Consider the following 20381-nt stretch of genomic DNA (forward strand, 5'->3'; position numbering starts at 1 on the left):
GCTATCCATCCTGCTTCCTTCCTTCTCCAGTCTCCTCTTCAGTTTCTTCTCTTCCCTGCTCAGCTATACCCTCCCTTGGGTGGGGCAGGGAATCTGGCACCTCCCCTTTTCGTGGGAAGCTCCCTGTTACAGAAGGACCATCTGGGAGGCCCATCACCATGTCCACCACAATGTGAAAGCATAAGGTTGCTGTTAGTAAAATAATAGGATCTTAACATCATGCGGATATTGGAGATTATGCCACTCTACCTCTCTGTTGAACAGTGGAGGAAAATGTGGGGTTCAGTGACTTGCCCATGATCACTCAGCAAGATTACAGCAAAATAAGTCTGTTCTTTCCAGAACAAGACTGTTCACATAGTATACACCTGATGGAGGACAGGAATAGCAAAACTGCAAAGGCGGCCCCACAAGACCAGCAACCTGGCTCACACAGGAGGTGGGGGTAGAAGAGATTAGCATAGCTGTTGACACAGCTATGGAAACCAAGATCCTTAGGTGCCAAAGCCCAGATTACAAAGCATAAGATCCAAGCAGGTATCAAGCTGCTGTAGGCAGTGTCCAGAGCAAAGGTTCAAGGGTAAAGATATGGAGATCAAGTCCATTGTGGAATCTCCTGTCCTTTTCAGATTCTACATAGTTATCCAAAATAAGCAATTGGGCCTCCCTGGTGGCACAAGGGGTTAAGATGCAACCTATGAAGCTATCCGCAGCCACTGCAGGACGAGTTCCATCCCCAGCCAGGGAGCAACCCACATGGCGCAGTAGACCTCTCCTGACTCGCCCGCTGCTCCCCTCAGCAGTGTATTTCAGTCAGTCTGCCTGTTCTGCTCCCCACTCTGTTCCTGGTGAATCCTCTCACCCCCCACACCTCTGGCCTGTACCCCAGCTCTTGTATGCATAAATAAATAGATCTTAAAAAAAAAAAATAAGCAACTAATCTAAGGCTCACAAGGAGTGAGCCCCTCCCAAACAAGAGAAGAGTATATCAGTGCAGTGTCTGCACAGGCTCAGGGAGCAATCTCTCTGCCCACCTGTGCCTATGCAGGTGCTTCTTTTTAACAACTCTCTCCCTCTTCAGGGCAGCAGCTCCCTACCTGCCCGTGACCTGTACTTCCCCTCATTGACCTCCCTCAGCGGAGGCCGCTCTCCTCAAGGCCACCTGCCTGCAAACATGCAGGCCTCTCTTAGCAAACCTTCCCTTTCAGGGCAGCTCTTCCTGCCTGCTTGTGTCTATGCAAGTGTCCTTTATTCTTCTGTCCCTTTCCCTAACAAACCTGCTTTTTAAATATAACCAATGTCTCTGTCTCGTGGAGAAACTTGCCTGGGAAACTCACCGCGTGTTGCTGAAACGGGAGCTCTGGTGAAACCTTTCCCAGAGTGAGCCCAAGGACCCCGCACTCCAAACCCACTAACTCCAAAAAAATCCCATCACACCTGCTGAACTCTCCACAGGAGCATAAAGAGGCAGGTCACAAGTGTCCTGAGGGTGCCACACTGGCCTTGGCCTAGGTCACAGCCCAGGGGGTCTGGAGCTCTAGCCTGCATTTTATGACAACTCTTCTACTCCCAGTGCCTCAGCCTTTCAAAGAAAGTGGCATTCATGCCTCTTGCTTCCTTGGTGCCTGTTCAGGGAATTTTTTCAAGTTGATCTTTTCTCCTTGGCACCTGGTTAAAAAAGGGGAAGTTAAAAATGCATTAGGATTAAGCCCAGTGGTGATGGTGCCTTGGTGCCTTTGGCCATATGGGAAATTCTTCAATTCATCATGCAAAGCTGGATTGACAGAAAACAGGGCCAAGCCTGAGAGGATCAGGAACTGGCATTCCCCCCCCCCCATTTGCACAATTCACCAGCAAGTGTCTCTGGGGCTTGAGCTGAAGAGGCCCCAGGAGTTTGTGTTCAGAACCAGTCTCTGTGCCTGGCAGCACTTGGGGTGGGGGTTAGGAGGCAGGAATCAGAGGTAAAACTGCCAGAAGTGGTTACATTTTGTAAGTAATGTGTCTTATCTTGTTCCATTCAGAGAGGAAAAGAAAATATCAGCCTCAGAGCCAAACCTATTTCTGGGGTTAATCCATCTCTGTACAGCTGCTCTCTGTAAATCTCTCTTGCATTAGGTTCCAGGTGCTTTAGACTAATTAATGCACACACTGTGTTTCTGGGAAATTTAATAAGAGCCGGCTGTGTCTCTTGTAATTCGTGTTTCTGTGTCTTACCTCCACATCATGCGTTCATATGGAAATGAATTTAGTGCTCATCAGATAGCAGAGTGAATGGTCAAGGTGTGGGTTTCTCTTAAGCATTGTTGAAAGTCCTTCCCCCACCCTCCTGCAGGTGAATACTTAATATTATCCAAACAGGGAGAAACTACCTTGCTGCCAATACACAGGAATGATTTTAGAGCTGAAGGTGTAACAAGGCAATCCCCAGGAAAGGGGAGTTTCCAGGTTCCTTGTGATACCGGAATTGTCAGGCCTAGTCTTCCAGCCTGGAACAGATCCCAGGCTGCAGGTGCAGCGCTGAGTCCCAGCCACTAGACCCCCACGGGATGGTGTCTCTGAAGCCGCAGCAGGAACTTCGCAGACTCTCAGGCAAGCAAGCAAGAAGACGCAGGTTTGTTTTGAGAAAGAAGAAGTTTATTGAGGAGAAAATCCCTAAATTCTTCAGAAGTCCCCTCCTGCACTGTCCCTAAAACTGCCTAATTTCTAGCTTGCCCTGTGTCTCACTTGCCCCGTCATGGAAGTGTGGAGCTGAGCAGGGACGGGGAGCAAGAGAAGGCAGGAGAAAGAAGGAAGGGGATACCAAGACCAGCACCTGGAGGAGACAGTGGAGCAGAGAGACATGTGAAGAAGCTGTACTTACTTGTTCCTTGGCCTGGGGCTTGTATCAGGAACTTGGGGGATATGGAGGGAGACAATTGAAAGAGACAGAGATGTGGGGAAGAGACCTGTGGGGAGGCTGACACTGGCAGCCTTTATATTGATTTGGGTTTTGATTTTGATTTTGCTTGTTTCTTTTTATTTATTTATTTAGTTAGTTTTTTATTTTATTTTTATGCAAGATCTGGGGTATAGGCCAGGTGCAGGGGAGGGTGAGAGAATTCACCAGAGACAGAGTGGGGAGCAGAACAGGCAGACGGACCAAAGACACTGCTGAGGAGAGCAGCGGGCGATGAAGGAGAAGTCTGCCGCGCCATGTGGGTATCTCCCTGGCCTGCCAGAATGGAACCCACACTGCAGAGGCTGCAGACAGTTTCACAGCCCTGCGCTCAACCCGCTGCACCACGGGGAGGCCCTGATTTTGCTCTTTTCCTTCTACACTTTCCTGGCCCCTTTTGCCCCTTTCCTATGGGCCCCCACCAGGAAATGCCTTAGACTCGGGTCCTGTTTTGAGCTAACTCTGTTTGGCTGGGCATTTACCCACAAGCGCATGGGTAGTAGTTTTTGGTGCTTGATTTGGAAACTGTATTCTTCCTGTTTTTCTTCTCTTTATTGCACACTAATTGTATTAAAGTTGTTTTCCATTGAAACTTTCATGCACTGGGGCATGTTTTGTCTTGATGTGCTGGGTGGCAGAACCTATTTAGAGCAGACAGGTTTGGAGGTCCTGGGGTACCCCTCGTCCTCCTGTAACAAAGGGATTCCTTCACTTTTCACATCTGGACTTGACCTGGCCCTCCATGGCCAGTGTGTTCCCATCACGCCCTGCCATGCCCTACCTGGGAACCCTCTAATTTAGCTGACCTCTAGATGCTTCCTAAATGTTCATTCTTTTCCAGGCCTTCTCGTCCCTTAGTATATGCTGGTCCCTTTGCCTGGACCATCTTTCTCTGTCTTCTTCACTAGAGAAACATCTGCTTCTCCTTTGAAGGCTCCTAAAATGTCGTTCCTCTGAAGGATTGGAGTTGGGATTCCTCAATAATGAAGGTGTCATAGGGTTGCTGGTGGGATACAAGCCTGCATGAGGAAACCCCAGGTAGCTGAGAAACTGATTCATTGTTCTCCCTCCCTGGAAAGATTCTTACAAGGGTCCTGCTCTTGCTTATTTGCTGCAGGGGGTCTTGTTGCCCCAGCCAGATAGGATATGACAAGCAGCAAAGAGAAAGGGCCTCACACCATGGGGCTGAGATCTGGCATCCCTTCGCTTTTTGTTCTTGGTCATAGAGAGAGAAAAAATTTATTAGAGAGTATATTGGGCAGTGGATTGTACGTGTCAGCAGACTGTGGGTGGATGGCATGGAAAATTGTTTAGAAATTAGTTATTAAACAATTTGACCCACTTGACAATGGGAGACAATTTATTGTACATACCTGACAAGCAAATCAGCACAACTATTATAGTAAGTCCTTCTTTCGCTTTTTTAGAAGTTCCTTTTTATTTAGATTTTTCTTAGGAAAGTTTTTAATTGAAGTTAACTGTGTTAAGACGTTTCTAGTTAGAAAAAGTTCTGATAGCTGAGTAGCAGCCGGTCCCGGCTGAAGGCCATGCGAATAAGAAAATTCTTTTCTTGCTTAAGCTTTAGCTGATAGGGATGTACTGGCGGCTATCCACTGTCTTAGGTAAATTGTCTAGCTGAAATCATAAGTTTTAGTGTTAGGTTTGGTTTTTTATCTATTAACCTTGAAGGCTACCGTCTAGCTGAAACCTGTAGGAGCCAGTAGTCCATGGGAATAGAATACTCTGATTGTCTCTGCTTTACACATGATAATGCATTTTTTTTCTGATTACTAAAATTGAATAAAGAAAGACCTGCTGAGTCTCTCAGCAGGAGATACTTGCACCTCATCCAGTGTCAGTGTCTCCTCACTGCCTCATCCCCTTCCCCTCAGTCCTTTATACCACACCTAGGCCGTCTTTTCCTTTCAAGGACTTCTGACCGGACATTTTGCCGAAAGCTGGTCTGCGGCACTTATTCAAGTAGGCCATCTGTGACTGCCTGCACTGTTTTCATTTGGCATGACTGGGCGGATTGTCAATAATTCCTTGTTGGCTACCCGAACTTAGCAGGCCTGGAAAAGCAGTGGGTGGGGGGGGGGGACAGTGAGAAAGAAGAGGGGGAAGACAGGGGGTGGCTAATGAGTCTCCGCAGTGAGCACACAAAACAGTGAAGGGATGAAATATAAGCAGGAAGTGAATTTGCTTCCAAGGGAAAATTGGTGGAAAATTATTTTTCCTCTGCTTTGGATTTCATTTTTAAAAAATGCCTTTCTCATGGGCCTCCCCTGGTGGCACAGCAGTTGAGCGCTGGGCTGCGAAGCTGCCTGAAGGCTCTGCAGCACCAGTTCGATCCCAGCCACTGGTGAAGGTCCCACGTGGCGCACAGACCTCTCCTGCCGCCCGCTGCTCCCCTCAGCCGTGTATTTCGTCAGTCTGCCTGTTCTGTTCTCCGCTCTGGCTGTGGTGAATTCTCTCACCCTCCTGCACTTCTGACTGTACCCAGTGCTTGTATAAATAAATAAATAAATCTTAAAAAAAAATGCCTTTCTCTTTAGTGGAGAAAAAAAAAAATAAAGGCAAACCCACAATGAGGCACCACTTCATGCCCAAGAGAAAAGCCCATCTTGAAATAAAAAAAGACATCCCCTGCTCATGGATTGGAAGAATTAACATTATTAAAATGGCCATCCTACCAAAAGCAATTTACAGATTCAATGCTATTCCAATAAAAATTTCAATGACATTCTTCAAAGAAATAGAACAATTATTGATGAAATTCATATGGAATCACCAGAAACCCCAAATAGCCAAAGCTCGCTTGAAATAAAAAAGAAGGGAATGGAGGCATCACACTCTCAGACTTCAAACTATACTAAAAAGCCATAATCATCAGAAGTGCATAGTTTTGGACCAAGAACAGACACATGGACCAATGGAACCGAATAGAAAATCCAGAAATAAGCCCACAGATTTATGGTCAGCTAATCTTTGACAAAGGAGCAAAGAATATGCATTGGAGCAAAGAAAGTTTGTTCAATAAATGGTGCTGGGAAAACTGGGTCGCTACATGCAAAAGAATGAAGCTTGACTACTACCTCACACCATGCACAAAAACCAACTCAAAATGGATTAAAGAACTAGACATAAGACCTGAAATACATAGAAGGAAATACAGGCGAAACACTACATGACATGCACCTCAAAGACATCTTTACAGACACATCACCCAAAGCAGTGAGAGTGAAAGCAAAGATTAACAGCTGGGGGCCTCCCCAGTGGCGCAGTGGTTGAGCGCTGGGTTGCGACGCTGCCCGCGGCCTCTGCAGCGCCGGTTCGATCCCCGGCTGCTCCCCGGCCACAGGAGGAGGGTCCCACATGGCGCGCAGACCTACCTGCTGCCCACTGATCCCCTCAGCAGTGTACTTTGGTCCTTCTGCCTGCTCTGCTCCCTGCTCTGGCTCTGGTGAATTCTCTCACCCTCCCGTGCTTCCGACTGTACCCAGTGCATGTATAAAACAAACAAACAAACAAATAAATAAATAATAAGTAAATAAAAAAAAGTGCCTCTATAAAAAAAAAAAGAGAATTTAAAAAAAAAAAGATTAACAGCTGGGACGACATCAAATTAAAGAGCTTCTGCACAGCAAAAGAGGCAATAACCAAAACAAAGAGAAATCCCACTAACTGGAAGAAAATTTTTGCACACGACACTAATGATAAAGGACTGATCACAAAAATCTACAAAGAGCTGATGAGACTCAACAAAAAGAAAGAAAATAATCCAGTGACAAAATGGGCAGAAGAGCTAAAAAAAAAAAACTTCTTCAAAGAGGAAATGCAAATGGCCAACAGGCATATGAAAAAATGTTCAACATCACTTGTAATCAGGAAAATACAAATCAAAACTACAATGAGATACCATCTTACACCAGTGAGAATGGCACATATTAAAAAACTAGCAACAACAAATGTTGGTAAGGTTGTGGAGAAAAAGGAACTCTCCTGCATTGCTGGTGGGAGTGCAAACTGGTCCAACCACTATGGAGAGCTGTATGGAGGTTACTTGACCTACTAAAGATAGAGCTTCCATATGATCCAGCAATTCCACTCCTAGGTATTTACCCAAATGACACAGAAACAGTCATTCCAAAGGGCACCTGCACGCCTTTGTTTATAGCAGCACTATTTACAATAGCTAAGCTATGGCAACAACCCAAATGTCCAAAAATAGATGACTGGATCAAGGAGATGTGGTACATATACACAATGGAATATTACTCAGCAATCAAAAAAAGATAAACACATGCAGTTTGCAGCAACATGGATGGAGCTAGAAGGGATCATGCTCAGCGAAATAAGTCAGAAAGAAAAAGAAAAATACCACATGGTCTCACTCAGAGCAGGAATTTAAAAACCTAAATAAGGGACCAGGAAAAAGACTAATTAATACAAAGTAAAAATCAAAATCAACAAGCAACTATAAACCAGAGACACACTATGGGGGGGCAGGGAGAGGAAGGACTTGGGTCAAAACAAGGGGGGGTGCAATTGTATGGGGAATATAACCAATATGAAAATGCAGACATTGTGCAAAAATGAAAAATGATATAAGAATTATATAAAATAAAATATTAATTAAAAAAAAGAAAAAAAAAAGAAATGCTTTTATTCTTTTGGTGCAGCAGGAACATTGCTCCTCAAATAGTTTTCGCCCGTGGGATGAGGAGATGTTGAGTGTTCTAACCTCAGTGTCTCTGACATTACATCCATGAGCTCCTACAAAGATTCACTTCTAAGACATCGTGGTTGTTTGAATGATTGTACCCAAAAGGTATTGATAAATGGATCCATGTTCACCCCCAAAGAAATTTCTAATGGGCTGCAACAAGGTTCTATCTGTAACTCTCTAAACTTTATCATTCACTCACGAAGATGTGAAAGTCAGACTCTGGATAAGTAGAATACAAAAGCAATGGATATAGGCTGCAAAGGTGTTCTGAAGTTCAGTTAGTAAAAACGATGTCACAATCACAAGAATAGAACAGGACATGAGACTAAACTGAGGTTTAAATATAAATGTTAAAGTGGGTTAAACTAATTGCTATTCAAAAAAAAAAAAAAGAAAAGAAAACTAAAACAATGTGTTCTCCAGTGAACACTGACAGGGCTGTCCTTCCAGCACATCTTTTCCAGAAATTAACTCTCTACCTATACAGAATGGTAGCCACATAAGCACTTAAGGTACAACGTGATGTAGGTGATAAGACCAGAAGTGGACACTTGAACAAGAAAGAGAATCTATTTCGGAGGATTCCAAAATCAGATCTGAGAATGGTAAGACAGTCCCTTTTAGGAAGTCTGGTGTCTAAGAGGTAAAACCTTGGGTTGGCAGGTAGCCATGTCTCCACTATGGGGGCAACACAGGGATCTGATCTGTATAGACAGGAACAGGAGAGGCTTCTTTCTAATTTTAGTTTCCTTGGGTCAGTTGCTTCTGTGGCTGAGGTGCATCTTTATCTCTTAGTGTCATTCTACTGTAATAACCTGACAGAATCTAGTAAATTCCCTTTAACTCAAGCTAATTAAGTTTCTGTCATTTGCAACACAAAATGTCAGTAATAATATTTAAACTTGACCTCCAACATAGTGTCTGGAATAAGGGTGGAATAGTAATAAAGTATTAAATCTCTAGGTAGTACTAATAAAGTATTAAAGGGCCTCCCCGGTGGCGCAGCGGTTGAGCGCTGGGTTGTGAAGCTGCCCGCAGCCTCTGCAGCGCTGGTTCGATCCCCGGCTGCTCCCCGGCCACCTGAGGAGGGTCCCACATGGCGCGCAGACCTCTCCTGCCGCCCGCTGCTCCCCTCAGCAGTGTACTTCGGTCCTTCTGCCTGCTCTGCTCCCCGCTCTGGCGCTGGTGAATTCTCTCACCCTTCTGTGCTTCTGACTGTACCCAGTGCTTGTATAAATAATAAATAAATAAAAATAAATCTTTAAATAAATAAAGTATTAAATCTAAGCTCTGCCCTGATTATACTAGGGTGGACTACAGTGGTCATTTGTGCGTGTCGTGGCGTGGCGTGGCGCAGCGCAGCGCAGCGCAGTGTGGTGCGGTGCCGAGGCCGGAGGAGGGGCTGGAGTGGCCCAGCGGACGGGGCGCGGCGAAGGCTGAGCGCGGAGAGCGTGACGACACCAACGGGGCTGCTGGAGCCGGTAATGAACCTCCCCGGGGCGGCGGGTTGCCCAGTTCTTGCGTGTGTAAATAAATAAATCTTTAGAAAGAAAACATTTGCCCCAACAGAAGGTGTCCTTGGGGACATCACACGTTCTCTCAGAGAAAACCCCTGTTCCCGTCTCTGCGTGACGCGCCCGCGCTGGTGCTCGTGACCGTCTTCGCGGTCACCCGGCGGCGGGTCGCGGCTCCTCGTGGTTCTCGCGTCCCCGCCCCGCCCAGCGCGAGTCCCCGGGCCTGGGCCCGAGACAGACGGGGAAGCGCGAGGCCCGGACACTCCCCGCGGGGATGCGGGTGACTGGACGGGCGTGTCCACTTCTGGTGCAGAGACTCCCTGGGTCCTGCTCCCTGGTGAGCTTGGCGGGTCCTCGAGGTCACTTTCCAGGGTGAATATGAAGTTAGAGAGAGAGAGAGAGAGAGAGAGAGAGAGAGAGAGAGAGAGAAATTTGAGAACTGTCCCTTCTTGTGTAACTGTGCAGACTTAGGCAAATCATTTTATTTCTCTGAACCTCAGATTCTTCAGTAACACTTTTCTTAAAATACCAGCCCCCCAGGAGGAGTGTGAGGAGGAAATGGAATGATGCGTGTGAAGAAGTGAGTGCAGTGTTTGTCAGGAGATGGTTCCACCATTCTCCTTCCTAATCCCACAGGAAAGAAGGGAATCCTGGTGATGATAACGCAGTGCACTTTGTAGTCATGTAGACATTACAAAGGAAATGTCACACTGTCATAGTTCTTAAACTAGAGTTTGAAAATAACTTTAAAATTACCTTGCTTTTGTTTGTATCTTTTTTTTGAACTGAGGTCAGGTGACCTTATGGAAAGTATCCACAGTCACCCAACTAGGTAATGGCGAGATAATAATTCAAACAGGGGTCATATTTTGTTCCTAAATATGCTTTTTTGGATATCTTATCTTATTAAGTTTGTCTTAAAGTAATAGCACTTTATAATCACAAACCAATGCAAGATTTTCTCATCTAATTCCTACAGAAATATCTAGGTAGGTAGCATTATTTTCCCCATTAAGAAATCAGAATGGAGGTTCAGAGAAGTTAGGTAATAACTACAAGTCTGCAAATTATGAAGTACCCTCTGAGAACTGCTTTATGTGTATTCCATGAAATTTGACATCGTGTGTTTTATTATGAGTTTGTTCAAAATATTTTCTAGTTTTGCTTGTGATTTGTTTGACCCAAGAAAATATGGTTTTGTGTATTAAGGGTATTAAAAATGTGCCTTTAAATTTCTGAATATTTGGAGATTTAATGGATTTGAACTGTCCAATATGATATTCATTCGTCAATTGTGGATATTTAATTTATTTAAATGAATTTAAATTAAAATTCAGTGGCTAAACCATTCTAGCCAAATTTTAATTGCTTAAAAGTCATATATGGATAATGGGTACCATATTTGGGCAGGACAGATATAGAACCTTTTCATCATTACAGAAAATTCTATTGTAATATTTTGCTAATGATTTCTAATCTAATACTGTTACAGCCTAAGAACAGGCTTTGTTTGTATGATTTTGACTTTTGACATTTATTGAGACTTGTTTTATGTCTCGGAATATAGTCTACCTTGGTGAATTTTTCAAGTGCACATGAGAAGATTATGCAGTTCTTTTCTGTTCTTGGGTGTAGTGTTCTATAACTTTCAACTAAGTTGATTTGTATCTGCTATGTCTTTGTTAAATTTTTGTCTTATTATCAATTGCTGAGATATAGATGCTAAAATCTGCAACAATAATTTGAATCTGTCTATACTTTTTATTAGTTCATAAGAGAACTAGTAATATGACAGCTTTAAAATTTTTAAGATTTCTTGATGACTTAACCCTTTTATCATTATGAAATGCCTATCTTGATAATACTCTTTGAAGTCTACTTCTATTATAAAATATGGTAATGGAAGATGTGTTATGTAGTATTTCAATGCTGTATATTTTCCATTCTTTCATTTTCAATTTTTCTTTTTTTTTAAGATTTATTTATTTATGCACACAAGAAATTGGGTGTAGACCAGAGGTGCAAAGGGTGTGGGGTGGTGAGAGGATTCACCAGAGAGAGTGGGGAGCAGAACAGGAAGATCTACTGAAATATACTGCTGAGGGGAGAAGTGGGCGAGACAGGAGAGGTCTGCTGTGCCATGTGGGTTGCACCCTGGCTGGCTGAGGGTAGAACTCATGCTGCAGTGGTTGGGGAGAGCTTGATAGTGCATGTCTTTAACCCCTGCGCCACCAGGGAGTCCCCCTTTTCTGTTATCACTATGTTTAAAGAGTGTTACTTGTCAAAAACATCTACTTTGATGTTGCATTCTTTAGCCAGTCTGAGTCTGCATCTTTTAATTTCTTTTTTTAGTTATTATTAGTTATTATTAGCATATGTGGGTTTTAAATGACAATGCTGATATTTGATTTTTACTGTTGCATTTGCTCTTTCTTTGTTCCTCCCTTTTTATTGTTAATTAAGTATTTTTAGGTATTCACTTTTATTTTTATTTTCTATATTAGGTATTATCTTTAGTTATATCATTTTATGTTATGTTCTTAGTGGTTGATTTAAAAATTACATTATACATCTCCAACTTGTCATATGTATATAATAACAAAATTCTGTTACTTTACAATGTAAGCATATTAAAATAGCATATTTTAATTATCATTCTCTCTTCCCCTGTGCTCTGTCTTGCCACACATTTTTTTATTTCTAAATATGGTACAACCTAACATTACATTGTTACTATTTTTACTTTATAAGCTTAATAGTTTTTAAAATGTATTTATTTGTGTGTGTATGAGTTTGTCACTTATATCTACTGATATGTCTTTTCTTTTTCCAGTGTTCTTCACACCTTCCTGAATAACTGGGTCTCTACTTGGTATTTTTCTTTTTGAACTAAACAATTTAGTATTCCTTTAGTATTTCTTAAATTAATACATTTTAGTATTCCTTATAGAAGTCTATTTAAGACAATTTCTTTCACCTTTTCCTTTGGGAAATATCTTTATTTTTGAAAGATAATTTAACTAGTTCTAGAATTCTAGACTAATAGGTTTTTCTGTTTAACACTTTAAAGTTATCATGGCCGTGTCTTCTGGTCTCTATTGATTCCAATGAGGAGATATAATTTCTATTGTTTTTCTCTTTTCTGTAATGTGTTTTGTTTTCTCTTGTGGCTTTTAAGTTTTTCTTTTCATGTTTGATTTTAAGCAGTTAGACAGTGATGTATAATTTTGGTATTTCTTTGTATTTATTCTTCTGAGTCTATTGAATCTTGGGTCAATGGCTTTCATATGTTCTGGACCATTAAAGTATTTCTATTGGAAATCAAGTTATGTATTTATTAGCATGTTTATCTTGAACACAAATATGTTTTAAAATCACATTGTCTGTTTTCAGTGACACTGATTCCTTCCTCTGCTGTAGACAACATAATAAACTCATTGACAGTATTATTTGTCTGTAATATAGATTTCATTTATAGCATTTGCATTTGACTCTGAAATTGCCCAAACATGTTCACTTATTCTATTTCTTTCATCTTAAATGTTTATAAACATTATTTTAAAGTGTCTGCCTTATAATTCCAACAACAATTTTATTCTGTAGGTAAGGTTTCATTTACTGTTTTCTCTTTGAGGAAATATTAGTTTTCTTACTTTTTCTATGTGTTTTATAATTTGATTTTGATTAAGATTAAATTCAGACATCAATTATACAGGAATAGTAGATTCTGAAGAAAACAGCAATCATCTCTAGAGAAAGGGCAGACGTTTGTTATCTGGCTCACCATTAGTGAGACAATTTGAGACAATCTAGTCAGTAGTGGAGCTAGGCCTGTAAGGTTTTGTGGCTTTAGTTATTCAGTTCACTATAGGTTTCATGTTACGTGGTAGAGGAATCACAACTTTCTGTAGGGGAAGAGAGGAAGTTTCTCCCTACCCCTTTGGGTTCTTTTAGACTGGCTGAACAACAAATTAATGTCAGATATATCCGTAGGGAAAAAACAAAATTGAGTTACATTCCTATGGAGAATTTAAGTGGATGTGAATTCCAGGGTCAGTGGGGGCAAATGAGGGTATACATCCTTAGCTAAGGAATAAGATAGAGGCCAGGGACTTCAAGGAGAGAGGAAGGGAACTCACATTATGAGGACTGGGTGACTCATATGACAAAGACCAGATTTTTGAATTAGACGTTAGCCCTGCCTTGTACGTAGGTTTCTACCATCGAAGGGTTCTTTCTGGTAAAAAGCCTCATTCTGAATAATAGTCTCAATTTTCATTTTTCAAGCTAGTTAAGGGAGTGGTAAAAGTTTCCCCTATGAGAACCTGCAGGGTCTTTATTAACCTTAGTTTGAAATAATCCACATGCCAAATTGACACATCTCCATCAAGCCTCTTCTAAAACACTTCCAGAGGCCTATCCTCCACTTCCCTTTAGCAGAAACTAGGATATGAACACCTGGGAGTATTTAATCACTCCTTTCTTTCTTTTTTTTTTTTTTAAAAGATTTATTTATTTATGCATACAAGAACTGGGGTACAGGCCAGATTTGTGGGGGGGCTGTGAGGATTCACCAGAGATAGAGCCGGGCACAGAACAGGCAGACTGACTGAAATACATTGCTGAGGGGAACAGCAGGTGAGTCAGGAGAGGTTTGCTGTGCCTTGTAGGTTGCTCCCTGGCTGGGGATCAAACTCATGCTGCAGTGGCTGTGGGTAGCTTCATAGGTTACATCTTAACCCCTGTGCCACCAGGGAGGCCAATCACTTCTTTCATACCTTCATTTTTAACAGGATCTGTTTGCTTTTGATTTATTCCTCTGTGGTAGTAGTCTCCTGAAAAGGGTTCAAATAGACTTTTTCCAAGATATCTAGATTCCCCCCCGCCCCAGTATATGTTATCTTGATATGTAGAACTAGGATCAATTGAGATCTCGATTGAAACTGTTACTACTTCTTCAAGAATGATTACCTAGATTTACTAAATTAAGGATATTTCCAGAAACAACCTTTTTTTTTTTTTTTTAAATCAGAGGAACCTACTTAAAGGCAGGGCAAACATCTAGAGGGAAGATTTTTTTATATGATGTTGTTTCTTCCTCGTCATGTGAAATGACCACCAACCACCTTATACTTTAGATCCCTTCACACAGAATATAAACCCTAGATTTGCATCATTTATTTTAGAATTTATAATGTAAATTCTCCATATATTTGTTATTAAATTTGATATTTTCTCCTACTTATCTGTCTGATATAAATGTATTTGTCTAGTGTCAGAAGAACCCAGGGGGGTGGGGAAAAATTCCTCCATGTATCCTAACACAGGTATCCACGCTCCTGCCCTCTACCAACTATACATGGTCCCTTCCTAGTACTCAGTGCAAGATCTGGGGTTTCTCTCCGTATCCCTGTTCTGCCCTTAGTCTTCAGGAGGTCTTTTGTAGTTGTGTTTGGGGTGGGCTGTCTACCTCCATTTCCTGGTCCTTCCCTCAGTGGGGAGAAGAACCTAACCCAGGGTAAGGCCCATGTGTGTCTCTGGGGTGACTGAGTTCTCCCGGAATCACTCTCAGTTCTCCCTAGACTCCCATCTGTACCTGGGGACAGAGAGTAGATGTTTTTCTCAGTTCTGCAGCTCCTCACCCAGAGGTACATGCTGCTCATCAGCAGCACCATGACGTGGGTGTTCAGGACTTCCCCTAGTTCTTCCTCTCTGACTTCAGCAGGATTTCCATGCCTGAGTTCACGGTCTCTCAGTTATCCCCCTGCCCCCTCAGACTGTCCTGTGAAGGTCCGTGGAAAAGGGCCAAAGGACAGGTGCAGGCCCCTGTGTCTGAGCTCTTGGGGATTCTAAACCCTTTAAAATTGCATTAAAGGCTCAGCTGCTTTTTCTTTTCAGCTTCCTTTTCCACTGGATTTGCTGCCCAGGGTAAAAGCAGCTCTCCTAGGAGGTTGTTGTCACCTTTTGGATCTGGTTCATTAGGCTTTTTTACAACCTGAATTCTCTTCAGGCTTAAAAAAACTTGATTTTTGTAGATTATCTGGGTTGCTCTTCTTAAGGTAGGAGCAGTGTTCTCTTGTGGATGTGAAAGTCAAGATAGCTTTTTCTATCATGTTTTATGTTGAAATGGTTACAAGTGAACCCTCATTGACTTTTTAATGCATTCCCTTGAAATTCTCATTATCACCATTAAAAACAGTTTTGCACATAGGTGATAACACCTTGAAACCATTTTTTTCACAGCCTGTTCAAACACTTGCAAGAGTAAATTTATATTTAAAGACTTTAGTAGTTTTTCCTTTTCCTTTATTGACAAATGATACGTTAAATTTTAGCTTGCAATAATGCAATCAGAGTTCAACAACTATATTTTACCTATCAAATATTTGAAAGTAACAATGAAACTCTAATTTATAGAACTTGAATATGGTTATCTGAGAAGCTAGCTAGATTGCCAGTAAGAGCACATTGGCCAAAGCAACATTTTTCCAATATATGTGAAAGAGATTTGGAGTTATATTGTGTGGGCCCATACCTGAAAGGTGTCCTGACCACCTTCACCCCGACAACTTGCCCCTTGGGCTGTGAGTCCCGCTCTTTGGGCATTTGGAATACAAACTTGTGGGTGCAGGGTCTCCTTGTCCATGATGGGGAGTGGCATGCTTTGCAGCTGGCTGCCGATGTAGATGGAACTATTCTGAAAGTCATCCGAGAGAACAATGGGCCCCCTTTAGACCTCATTATGCTTGGGTCACCCTTCAAGGAGTCCTGGAAAGAACATGTGTTTCTACCACTTCTGAGTTCCTTAATTGTGCAGGGGCCTGAGGGAACCAGTACCTCTCCATCTTGTTAAACCATCAGCACACACCACTTGAGAAGCTCAGAGACAGCGCTTAATGTCACACTGCTTCCAGGTCATTTAGCCTCCCATCTCTACTTTTACTCAATCCTGTGTTCTGAGCTCTATTTCCAGTTATCAAGTTGGCATATAAAATGCATATAAAAATTTTACATCAACAATGCAAGTGAAATCTTACTATATAAGCATGTCTCAAGTAGTGTACTAGACATATACTAAAAACACTATTCATTCTTTATTTGACATTCTTTTTCATTCTAGCATTCAACTAGCCTAGAGTTAATCAAACCTGATAATTTAGACTATTCAAAGATTTTTATTCTTATTTTTATTTTTTTAAATTATAGATTCCTGTATTTTTATTCGTTAAATTTGGACACTCTTCTCACTAGGATAGAGATAGTAATAAGGTAAACCCCTGACTATTTTAGTCCTTGATGAGTGATGTTGAGTTAGCCAGCACATTCAAACTTTTGTGTCCTTCTCAGTCCACTGACAGGGTTGGGTGAGACTCAAGGAGATAATAAATGTAAATGATGTTGGTGTCATATAAGTTGCTCTACAGAGGTAAAAGTCAGCATGATGATTACAGAAAATGACAGAATCTAATTAAAGTGCCTGGGTCTTTAAACAGTCCTTTGCACTGCTTTCATTTTAGGCAGTTTAGCTGTCATTGGGGGAGGCAGAAGAGTGTCCTGGGGGATTTCTAAACCTGAGTCCTCGATTTGAATCATGACTGCCACTTAATGTGGTGGGACACTGTACAAACTATTTGCCATTTCTATGCCTCAGCCTCTCTCTTTGTGAAATTGAGGTACTGTTAGCACAGCTGGCACTCAGCATAGCACCCGCAGGTATCCGGTTCTCAAGGCCCTAGCAGATCACTACTGTTTCACTAAAAGGCAACTCTGTGTTCCTTCCATCACATCAAAGAGGAGATTGCCTCCTGGACCTTTTTATAAACATTTCCTTAAGATATCACTGGATGTGCTGTGAAAAAGTTTCTATCATCAGAAGTTTGGAAAATGTTGCATATCACATGCTCTTTTGAGGCTTTACAAGCACATATTTGCACATCAAAGCTTCTATATGCTCCATTATAAACAACTTCTACTTATTTACCCAGAATTTCTTAAACTCAATTACACATGAAACACCTTTTTTATGACCCATCTATTAATATTCTGTGTAAATATTTTCACCTGTCAACATTCCTGTTAAGTCTTTTTAAGGCAAGAGAGAAAGTCAAGAGGTACTATTGTATGGATAATCCAACACTAAATAAAAGGGGGATATCATTTACCATTGCAAAATTAAGAGAGGAAGTACAAATAGTGATAAAAAGCTACTGGCGTCAGGAAATATTTCTCAAATTAGCTCACAAAGCAAGAGTGACATAAATACATTATTTGTAGGTAGCATAGAATATATCCAAAGTACTGAATACGGTCAGGGGAGAGCACAAGACAGGCTGCTGTTTTTCATTGTTTGATTAACTCTAGGCTAGTTGAATGCTAGAACGAAAAAGAATGTCAGATAAAGAAAATGAATAATGTTTATAGTGTATGTCTAGTACAAAACTTGAGGCATGAGAATTCTACTTGAGAATTCCTCTACAAAATCTGATTTAAAAAAATGTTAATATACTAGCTGCATAAAAAATTACAAATACGAAAAAAAAAAAAAACCTTTGAATATTGAAAAGTGTTCAGACTAGGTGAACACTAGATTCAACCAACCCTAGAACCATTGAAAAAGGAATGTCTGGGGACATTCCTTTACCCTCCAATCCTCCACAATTCTAATAGCAAATGGAGCAGTGATGAATCACTGCTAGCCAGCTGGAACTTCACGCACTGCTTTTACTTGCTCCCTTTCTATTTTGTGTTTGACTTAATAGTCTTCTCCACCTTTTTCCTTCTCACATTTCACACCACCCTGCAATTCTTCATTGCAATGTAAGATTAAAAATAAATTAGTAAGCCCAAGGCAACTGGCTGATCATTGAATTCAACTGCTGTGCCATCTAGACAATAGTGTGACTACTTTTCCTCCCAGCAACTCCACATATGCCTGCTCTTTTATGGCCTTTTTTAGCAAAAAGATCCTGAAAATCACTAGTAATCTTAAGATAACAAGTATTTCAAGATTCAGTAAGCTTTCGAAATGGAATCCAGATGTATTCTCTAAGCCCTTTTAAATCACAAAGCAAGGCAAGGTGGCCTGACTGACTGATTAAATGATTATTTCTGCCTGGATTTAATTTCTGGCTCTTTTGGGAATTTTCTGTGGTCTAGAGTAAAGGATTAGTCTTTTACTCAGAAATCTGAATGTGTAGCTCCATTAGAGATGAATTCTTGTCTATTAAAACTCAGCTCTGAAATCACCTCCTTTCTGAACCCTATTTTCTCTCCTTCCTCGGACACTTTTACACATAATTGCTCTTAAATTCACATACACACCTTTGTGCCTACACCTCCTAGGTTGTACTACAATCTGTGTACCAATCTATATCCATTCTACATACTAAAGGGTACATTTTTAGACGCACAAAGGGTGGGTATAATCCTCTTCCTTTGCATATAGGCAGGACTTGTGCTTAAGGTGAGTTATTGCCCCATGGTTCAGGTTACTTTATATGACAAAGATGATGGAATAATCCTGCTGTGATTACCATATGTTCTATAAGATTCTCAGAGCAGGTGGCAGGGACACTGCACTACCAAGGTCTTGATTTTGGTCCACTGAGATTGATTTTGAACTTCTGATCTCCAGAACAATGAAATAACAGATTTGTGTTATTTTAAGCCACTGGCTGTGTGGTAATTTATTTCCATAGCAATAGAGATTTCAACCCCTGCCCCCATTCTACATGATCTTTGGTGACTATTAATCATATTCTTTTCCACTCCTTCTTCAAAGAAAAGACATAACCCAGATTTTCTAGACCAAGATCAGAGTGGAAGACAGTTGGATCAAAATCATCCCAGTGGCTCCCCCAGGATATCTTAAATGAATTTCAACACTTGAGACCCCTGTATGTCCATCCTTCCCAATGTTGACTGGTTACCTCTGAGCCAGTTAGAACGCTAGTAAATTCCATTTGGTGTGGGCTTGGGGGTTTAAACCAGTCAAATGCAATTTCTTTTGCCTATAATCAAAATACCCTACCAGCTATCATTTGGTGAGAACTTATTTTCTTCTCCCCCAAATATTCTCTTCAGTTTGACTTTGCATTTGAGATATTATGCTTTGTCTGTAATTAGGTTTTAACTCTATGATAACTCTTTATATTTCAACTCTTTACAACAACTCTTACAATAATTCTAGAATTATTTATTTTTAGTACCATTTCACTGAAGGGAAACAGACACAAAGATTAATGTGCCCAATGTCACATGGCTATTTTGTGGATCTTGTTCTTACAAGTCCACCCACCCAGCCACCAAGTTATACTGTTTTCAAATAGATGATGTCTGCCAAAGAACGATGGAAGAGGCATTTCTCACAGAGGGAAGGAAGACCCCAAAGTTAAGGGCAAGGAGTAGGCTATGCATATAACTGTTAAAGATAGAAAAGCTAAAGGAGGAGAGTATTTTCAGAGGGGAGGAAAATCGCTGACTAGAGGAACTAATCAATCAACCAGTGTTGGTTGTTCCTTCCAATTATTGTGTTTTGTGCTGTGATGTTTGGACAAAATATCAAGCGAAAGAATTAAGAGGAACAAAAGACTTGGTTCCTGTTCCCATGGTCTTAGTAATCTAGCTCTGATGATAAGACCATTGACCAATGGTAACAAAGGAAAGGGCTCTTTGGAGGATTACAAGAGATAATGCAAGGAAATCTCTTAGTAAGGTGTTTGGAAGTAATGAGGCTAAGTAAATATTTAGTCTAATTCCAGTTTTTTGGTTTTTTTTATCAAACTTTTTTTTAAGATTTTTTTATTTATTTATACAAGCACTGGGTACAGTCAGAAGCAAGGGAGGGTGAGAAAATTCACCAGAGCCAGAGAGGGGAGCAGAGCAGGCAGAAGGACCGAAGTACACCGCTGAGGGGAGCAGCGGGCGGCAGGAGAGGTCTGCTCGCCATGTGGGACCCTCCTCCAGTGGCCGGGGAGCAGCCCGGGATCCAACTGGCGCTGCAGAGGCTGCGGGCAGCTTCTCACCCCAGCGCTCAACCACTGCGCCACCGGGGAGGCCCTCTAATTCCAGTTTTGATCAGCCCTTCATCAGGGATAAATTCTTCGCTTAGACATGGTAATGCCTCCACCTGAGATTTACCTTCCTCCTCTGGCTTCCAACACTGGTGCGTTTCCTGTACACCTGTCTGTACTTTCCTCCTCCT

The 20381-nt window shown here is 41.5% G+C and overlaps 2 pseudogenes across 2 annotated transcripts in view; one reads left to right on the forward strand and one right to left on the reverse strand.

Moving 5' to 3' along the window:
* LOC311167651 (class I histocompatibility antigen, Gogo-C*0101/C*0102 alpha chain-like) overlaps positions 1 to 14966 on the forward strand; it is an 88565-nt pseudogene extending 73599 nt beyond the window's left edge. Inside the window, exon 5 of the transcript in view lies at positions 14955 to 14966. The product of the transcript in view is annotated as a class I histocompatibility antigen, Gogo-C*0101/C*0102 alpha chain-like (transcript). The remainder of the gene's footprint in view (positions 1 to 14954) is intronic.
* LOC311188281 (HLA class I histocompatibility antigen, alpha chain G-like) overlaps positions 1 to 20381 on the reverse strand; it is a 678711-nt pseudogene that overhangs the window by 347452 nt on the left and 310878 nt on the right. The gene's annotated exons all lie outside the window — the stretch shown is intronic.

The sequence above is a fragment of the Talpa europaea genome, assembly GCF_964194135.1.
Source record: "Talpa europaea genome assembly, chromosome: 2".
Classification (NCBI taxonomy): domain Eukaryota; kingdom Metazoa; phylum Chordata; class Mammalia; order Eulipotyphla; family Talpidae; genus Talpa; species Talpa europaea.